The sequence below is a fragment of the Chiroxiphia lanceolata genome, chromosome 2 (genome assembly GCF_009829145.1).
Source record: "Chiroxiphia lanceolata isolate bChiLan1 chromosome 2, bChiLan1.pri, whole genome shotgun sequence".
Classification (NCBI taxonomy): domain Eukaryota; kingdom Metazoa; phylum Chordata; class Aves; order Passeriformes; family Pipridae; genus Chiroxiphia; species Chiroxiphia lanceolata.
In genome coordinates this window covers 76,730,636-76,739,330 of record NC_045638.1, presented here as the reverse complement: position 1 = coordinate 76,739,330, position 8,695 = coordinate 76,730,636, and the positions used below count along the sequence as shown (strand labels likewise).

General features: G+C 40.3%; 1 protein-coding gene and 1 long non-coding RNA gene across 3 annotated transcripts in view; one reads left to right on the top strand and one right to left on the bottom strand.

Annotated features, from left to right (window-relative positions):
* Positions 1–1,316: 1,316 nt before the first annotated feature.
* LOC116782306 lies at positions 1,317–8,633 on the bottom strand. The gene is made up of 2 exons (XR_004355195.1): positions 8,502–8,633; positions 1,317–2,429 (listed from the first exon to the last, which is right to left on the bottom strand). It is a non-coding gene; the product is annotated as an uncharacterized LOC116782306 (long non-coding RNA).
* Positions 8,090–8,695, top strand: part of ELMOD1 (ELMO domain containing 1) — a 45,813-nt gene continuing 45,207 nt past the window's right edge. Inside the window, exon 1 of one of the 2 annotated variants that reach the window (XM_032678755.1) lies at positions 8,090–8,216. The gene's annotated coding sequence lies outside the window, so the exon portion shown is untranslated. Of the gene's footprint in view, positions 8,217–8,504; positions 8,640–8,695 lie in introns of those variants that run through there. The other variant, XM_032678754.1, reaches the window with a different exon arrangement.

Here is an 8,695-nt window from a genome sequence, read left to right as displayed (position 1 = left end):
TTTGACAAATATGTGTTGACCTAAATTCAAAATGTGCTACTGCTGCTGCTTGTGATAGTAAAACTCTCCATAACAAACCTCTGCAATGTCAAAGGCTTATATTTTTCAGGAAGACAGCAAGGCTGACTCTGTGCCGAATGTCATTCTGATTCTGCATTTGTGCTGTTCAATGCTAGATTTCATATTTCTTAAAAAAAAAAAATTAAGAAATTTTTTAGCAATTGCATAAGAATGGAAAGAGATGTGAAAAATTTAGGTCCTGGTAAAATCAGTAATAAAAAAACTCTTGTATTCTCAAGAGACTTAAAAGTAATATCAGTACACTTTCTGACTTCTAAGCTTTAGGCTATACCCTGTTCATACCTTCAAGCTTTTTTCCCACAAACTTAAGACTTTGGAGTACTTTTTTTCCCCCTTTCCTTTAATGAAATCTGCAATTTTCCTGAAATCTCAAGACTCAGCATACTGTAACTTTAAGAAATACATTAAATAGCATAAGTCTCATGACAAAATTGTAAGATTTGGCAACACTGTGTTTGTGGCACAAATACATGATTATTTGCAGGTTCACTGCCTCCTTTAGAAGGTATGATGCTTTTGTAGGACAAGTTTCTTTAGTGTGACGACACAACTTTTTTTGGGTAGGAATATTCCAGTTCTGTACTGGGACAGCTATAGGTCTTGTCATATAGAGAACCAAACTGGTCAGTGAATGTTTAGGATTAGACAGAGGTTAGCTAAATTGACCACTTCTGCTATGCCATAAGATTGCATTAATGAAATGCAAGCCTGTCTATCAGAGCCAGGGAGGAACAACTTTAACTTCTGTTGTCAGAGACACAGCAAAGGTGTGCCTATATTGCTGGAAGCCTATATTGCTGACCATTAATATTGCACTAGGACTGGGAGCACAATCTGTAAGCTTCAATAAACAGAAAATCTTTGATCCTTTTCTGGTGAGTCCTCAGAAAATTCCTCTGAACTTTCAGGCATAAGACAGAAATTACTGTAATTATGATGTGCATGCTGCAAGTCTGAAGACATTTCATTATACATACTGCCAGTGCAAAGCATCAACTCTTGTGAGGTTCCTGCAACACGCAGACACATATGTCAAAAACTAGATAATTTCTTAATTTGATTAAGGAAGAATTTAAGAGATTTAAATTCCCTAGGCCCAACTACTGGAAAGCATAAATATCCATGAAGTTCAGATAAAAGTTCCCAGTGAAGATCCTGCCAGCTCTCAGTGAATAGTCTTCAGCCTTCAAAGCCCCACATGCCCCAATACTAAGCAAACCACACATTGCAGGAAATTGTTTTGTCCTCGATTTTAATTTTCTAGTTTTTCTCTGGGCATAAACAATCTTGGAGACTTGGGGCTTTAAATCTTTCCAAAGCCATGCAGGCTTTGAAGAAGAGATGATAATTCTCTGCTGAACAAGAACTGTTGTTTTCACTGACCATGTGACTCTTTCTCTGCAGTTCAGGCAAAGTCTAGGGAAGATTTTGTGCCAATCTGACACACTTTTCAGGGTGTCAGAAAAGTAATATGAAGTACTGAAAGAAACATTCCAAATCAGTGAACACATGGTTTAGTTTAGCCTTGAAAGCAATGTTGTTAGAAAGGTTCAAACAAAATATTTCTGTTTTCTCTGACATGAAGACTGAAAATTATCAACTCTTCTTCAAAGTCTGCATGTACTTTACAGTTTCACTCTTTATGCCTGTTTTCCATAAAAAAATAGGAAATATATATTTTTTTTAATTACTGTTGGAATTATATTATACTCTTCTGGCCCTACAGTCAAAATCTTACACTAACCTGGCAAAATTCAGTTCTGTCACAAGCAATTAGGATTTGATAGGCATGCAGAAAGCAATGTGACCTTACACAGGGATCCTCCCTGATATCTACACTGGGCAGGCAGCCTGCTTTCCTACATATCTTTGGAAACCATCATTTCTCACAGTTATAACTTCAGGGCACAAATGTATCATAAGGACAATAATGGAATATCAGGCACTAATTCTGTCTACTTCATCAATCAATACATTTTTAAGGCTTGCAGCCTGGACACAATCTGTGAAGTTAAAGACATAGTATTGTTTACATATAAAGAATTAAATATTTCATTTCCATCGTAAGTGAGATCCTTGGGGCCTCCAGTGAGACTGGAGAGAATATTGCAATGTATTCCTTAAACTAGAACTCCATCCTTTCGGTTCCATTCAGGCATCATCTCAGGAGGTCTTGTTAGCTGTTGCTCATGCAAAAGGTTTACCTTCTTCGTAAGAAGAATAGCTGTGCAACCCTAAGTTGAAATTTTCTACACAAAACATGGTTGGATACTTGGGTCACCCCACTTGCTGCTCTTGTAAACTGGTTTTCATTTACTTCTCTGTATCTATATGCACACTTGACATATCTGAAAAACAGAAGTTGTTAGTTTTTCAACTGAATAGGCAAAACCAAAGAAGATGCATCCTAACTTACTGAATTTTTTTTACAAACACCACTTCTCTGTGACTCAATTTGGCAATCTCGATGACATTTACATAAATATTTACCCAACTCGCCAAGGTTGTGAATCTTCATGAATCATTGTTTGTGAAACACTTTGTAGTCCTTGAATGAAATGTAGCACATGCATTCAGAGTATGGATCTGATGAATGGCAGAGGATAAATGAAAAGAATAGATAAAAAAATTATCACATCAGCTTTTTTCACTTGTTCAATAGTGGTTTAAAAAATTTCTCTTTTACAAATGCAAATCTTTCTTTTCCACACAGACATAATATGGTTAGAACACATCTTGGTGAAGATTAGTACACAGTTACAGCATATTTGAGTGTGTTCGCTTTTATAAAGATAAATAAGCAGGCATTGCTAGCATATAGTATTTGAAATTCATGTCTACATCACTCTATTTTACTCTTTCTATATAGAAATAGCAGTCAGAATTGTTTAAATTAAAATATTATAACATTAAGTGCTCTTAACTCATACGTAGACAAAGTCCTTTTTGGCAAAAAGCTTTGCTTAAAGAGACGGGTGAACTAAATGAGCATACTGGCTGCTTCACTTAGCTGTCATCTCTCCAAAGGCTCTATGAGTAAGCCTGACAAACTCCATCTCTCATGTTTTCATCATCTACATGCTTCTGTTAGTGTCTTCCATGTTAACTTAATAGCATCTTTAGTCAAAGGAATACAAGTGAGGCAAAGCGTGGGACTGTCAATGAACAAAATAACGAGAAGATTGGTTTAAAAAATTATCATGAAGCTTGTGTACACACTGCTCTAGTTGCTGTGATATCAGTCCATGAAAGCCATATAATTCACCATTGCAGGACAATCTGTATTTGATGCTTGTCCTAAGCTAGGCACAAAGAATTGACAACTGTTCAATATTTCAAAGTAGAATGTAGATTTGAAATAGATGCTCAGACATGACAATAAAATAGTTTTTAATGTGAGGAATCAGATTTTTTAAGCAAGAAAATTATAGAAGTTAGAGTTTGGAAATATATTTTTTCAGCCATCCTTCTCGTCACTGCAGCAGAATGGTTCTTTACAACATACTTCTATAGTGTTCTACAGCTCAGTTTGTAGGAATGCATTTTGGAGGTGAGGATATCTGCAAGGAAGTCACCAAAAACCTGCCAATTACACAGCACAGTGTCCTAGAAATGGAATCACCACCTGCTTGAATGTGCATGGAGACCAAAGAGAGGAATCTATGACCGAATCACATAATTCAGGGTCATGCCCACTACCTGAGCACTGCTTGGAATGGGAAGGAATGAACTACAAACTCCAAATCCCACTCAGTAAATCTCAGTGCAGATATATATGATTGTATAGAATAAAACCAAATGGCTCCTACATATGTTGTGCACTATCAAACATAAAACAGAAATGCTAACTCATGCTAACACGTGAGTATCCTCAGATGAAAGGCTCCAAAAGAGCAATAATTCTTACCCATAAGCGAATCTACAGATGTTTAGTACTCTCTTTGTAGATTCTCATGGATACCCAAGAAAGCCTGTCTCCAAATATTTAATTTCTTTTAATTATGAGAAGTAAACTATAAAGTTCCATGTAGATATAGAAAAGTTCGTGGCTATGCTGGCACAGAAGTAAGAACTGTATTGGGAGCACCTGTCCAGCTGCATCCATAGTACAGTCCAGCAGCTGGAATTCAATTTACTATAGAAACTTTTCATTCCAGAGCTTGCTATAGTTAGTGTATCTCTTACATGATTTCTGCTCCCACTGGCAGCCTCCAAGACTACAGATTCAACCCCTGCAATGATTCTTACTGGAGTTTTCTTCTTTTTTGGTCAGCAAGTACCTTACACCCCAAATGTGTAGAAACACTGAATGGTTTCAGTTAGAAGGGACCTTAAAAGATCATCTAGTTCAACCACAAAGATCATGTAGCTCCCTTCCACTAGACCAGGCTGCTCAGAGACCCATCCAACCTGGCCTTCCACACTTCCAGGGATGGGGCATCCATATCTTCTCAGGACAACCTGCTGCAGTTCCTCACCACCCTCACAAAGAAGAATTTCTTCCTAATATTTAATCTAAATCTATCCTCTTTCAGTTTAATACCATTACCCCTCATCCTATCACTACACTCCCTGATAAAGAGGTCCTCCCCATCTTTCCTGTAGAGCCCTTTTAAGTACTGAGAGGATGCTTTAAGGTCTCCCCAGAGCCTTCTCTTCTCTAGGCTAAACAACCTCAACTCTCTCAGCCTAATCCTCATATGGGGCATGATCCATGAGAGCAGAATGGTGACAAACTGTGCTCAGACAAGTGTTCTCCCATCTGCACCTTTACCTGAACATCCCACTAACTTGGACCATATAACACCTTCCAGAAGACGTCTGGAATTTAGCTTGATGATGTCCTACGCCTAAGGTAATCTGAGCTTGATTCTGCTGTGAGCAAAAGCTGTAGCTCAGACTCACTGATGACAGCATTCTTTTGTCACCTGTTTGTTACTGGCTTTGAAAAGGCTCCATTTCACCATATACCAGTGTTTGGTCATTTCTTATAGAGGTCTAACACCAAGATCCCATACAGTTTCATAAAAACATGAGTTTCCAAATTAAAAGAGTTGAGATGCCTTTTCCTATGGAGAGCAAATAGCTGTTTAAACTGAAACCTTACTCCATGTGCTCCAATAGGCAGGAATACTAGGAGAAAGGTATAACCTTTTTAATGCAAAACTTTTCTCCACAAGCAAAAATATTTGATCATCTCAGTCAAAGGAATAAAGAAAAACAGCAGCTGGTCTTGCAGTACTTAATCCACTCTTGTTCCTTTGATATCACAAGTCTCATTATACTTAGCAGTATGCCTCCATTACAGCTATTTTCTTCTAAATGCACAGCACTGTCACCAGTTGCCTAATATACTATGGTCTCTTAAATCACACTTGAGTTGATTGAGCCCGAAGATCAAACACTAAGAAATAAAAAATAAAAACTTTCTGGTGATCCACAGGTCTCTGGAAAACTCCTGTCAGATTAAAGCCAAGGGTGTGATCCCTGATAACCCCCAGTTCACTAGAGTCCCCTCAAAAGAGGCAGGTGAGGAAGACTGAAAACAGCCTTAGAAATTTTTCATTTATGGTGAGAGTATCCTGTCTCATGCTGAGTAAAAACTAGAGAGATTAATAATCTGGACTATAGATTTTGAAAACTGAGGTAAGAAAGATCCTTATGTAAATAAGGAGATTGTTCTTATTCCTTCTTTATCTTTTTGCACTACAACTTTTTAGATTATTTCAGGAGTACTAGGATTGTTAGATAAAATATATTTTTTTTCTTGTCTGTTTTAAGTAAAAGAATACAAGTGTAGCTAAAATATTTTTGCCACTACTGTATTGTCACAAAATGAAAAATTACTTGTTAAAAAGAAAACAAAATAACACTATAAAACATTACCTAACTCCTTATGGTGCATTTAATAATGCTTGGGGGACACATTGAGAAAAGTGCTGGGTGGTGTCAAAATATGTTAGGTTCTTCACAAGGGCATAGCTCATGTCCTTGTTATCAATTTCATCTTTAGCAGTAAATTGTGTAAGAGCAAGAGCTTCTATCCAAAATAATGAGGGACTTGAGCTTTTGATTTTTCACCAATATCTGAGCAAGGAATGTTGCTATCTGGGTTTTTCGCTGCTTCCGTCACCTTCTTTCTAATGCTAAATTAATCATGCAGGTGACCTTGCTGGTTTTTATTAAGCACAGCAGGCTGTATGAGCTATTGCTGGAAAAGTGTGACATTGCTCAACTAGTGGGGTCCTACATCTATTTTTTCCAATGTGGTTTTCACTGTCACTTCCAAGTACGAGCTATATTTCTGCTGTCATGCACAGTTTCTCTCATTTGCCATAAATTAAAAATAATTATGCTGTTGGAAGGAAAGTAAAGCATAGTAAAATGTTCTGTAACAGTTTATAATCAAGAGACTTGGGGATATTTTATAAAATGCTGGTTTGCCTCAACTTTCCATTAGAACAATGATGCTGAACATAGGAGTCATAATAACCTGGGTAGCTTCCATCCTAAGATACTGAGTGAATGGGTACATCAAATTGAAATTTGGTAACAAGTGTTTTTAAAAGATCCTGTCAAGTCTGAAATGGCACTTCATGACTACAGTATAGCCACCTGCCACTATGTGATTCCAGAGAATGGGCAGAATGCCATCTGGAAACTCCAAACCTCTTGTTCAGATCCCCTAAATTTGCCATAACAGTAAGGAAATAAGTCAATAATCTTTCCAGCTTACATTTTGAATTCCTTGATATTTGTGAACAAGAGCATGTTGTCTGAGAAAGTAAGGCTACTTCTGTAGCAAGGATCTGGCTTTTCATGCTCATGATTCATCTTGCATAATTATGAATGAAATATCTTACAAATCTCCGTTCCTAAACTTATTTTGGGAAGTGTAGCTGAACTCTGCTCCTGAAGCCCCTGAAAAATTCCCCAGCACTGGATTTGCTCTCTTCAGAGAGCTAGGGACTCCTAGCCTATAGTGGCTCCTCTGGCCTAGTGCTAGAGAAGTTTCTGACAGGCACAGGACCCTGAGAGCAAGAATGTGTTGGGGGTGGAAATCAATTGATATAGTAATTAGAAAAACTGCTGCAATGCAGGAAACAGAAGAAAGAACTACTTTTCTAGTTGCATTGATGCATGGAATTAAACTTGTAAGATTACTTCAACATGCAAAACACGATGCAAATAAGAGCTGAGGCAGTAAAGCCGAAGTCTAATACCAACTATTTTAGTTGTTCCTTTGAGCATCAGACCTTGTTTGCTCATGACCACACAGCTGTAGTGGAGGCTGCTGGGACCTCCTCTGTTCCTGCCATTTGATCAGCTCTGCAGATCACAGTATCTGCCAACCAGGTGCATCAGGCACGCTCATGACAAGTGGAAGAGGGACTCTAGCTCTAGCTAGAAGGCGAATTAACTACCATTCTGCTTTGTCTTATGAAGAGCATTTCCTAGTCTTAAATGTTTAACTCAATGACACTAAGGTTTTCACCATACTTCTTGAATGTGACAGTTGATTATGGCATCAAAATGACTGAAAAAGGAGATTCAGAAGAAATTAAACCATGTTCCTGTAACAGGCATGCAGAAAGCTATTTTCAAGTTAGGCATAGAAAATACTTTGAAAAGTAGGTTAATTAGCATTTTCAAAGGACTTCTGAAAACCCGAGACTATTGGACAATGTTGGGATGCCAATGTGGCCTGACAGCCTGCTTACATCTTCAAAGGAACATCTGGACAGATGCATGCAGCAGTAAGGATGAACAAAACAGAGACTATTTGCCTACTGGCAGTAGTTACAGTACTGGACAACTTTAAATGATTCTGTGGATGCTCCAGACAACAGTCATTATTCTCTTGAGGGGGAGAGCCATATAAATATACTGACATGCCTGTGATCCTGGTTAGCAGACTTTAAACTTTGAAGATCAAAAGCCTTCAGGATATACTGCTGGGGAAGAAAGGACGCTGATCTCCTTGACAGATCGGTGGGATGGCATATGGAGGCAGAATGCTGACTCGCTGGATAATACCCTAGCTAGCCGGGACCTTAACTCCTTGGAGATGTTCCCCGCTTTCTTATAGGACCTTAACTGTACTACTGTGCTGGATTCCCCTGAATCGCAGACAGGTATCGCCTTTCCTCGGCAAGCGTGGGGAGGGCGAGGGGGGAAGGTCTCGAAGTCCAGAGATGAGAGGTGCATCCTGCGCCGGGGGCCAGGTACCACGATGGCAGACGGCGCGCAGGGACCCAACGCGCCCGCGGACGCTCCCCGCGCACCGCCTGCTATCGGCCCCCGGCCCCTTCTCCTCCCTGCGGGGCGGGCTCGGGCCCCGCCGCAGCCTCCCCCCGCGCTCGCCGGTAGGCGGCACCGCCACCCGCCTTCCTCCGCCTCCTCCTCCTCCTCCTCCTCACCTTCGCCGGGCGCCGCGCCGGGTGACCCAGATCGCGGCGGCGGCGGCAGCTCCGTGTCCCTCCCGGCGAGGCAGGACGGCTCGGGACGGCTCGGGAGGGCGGCTGCGCTGCGCCGCGGGGATGTAGCGGCGCGGAGCGGTGAGTGCGCGGCAGCAGTGGGCCCGGCGGCGGCCCCGCGGGTCGCTTAGCGACGG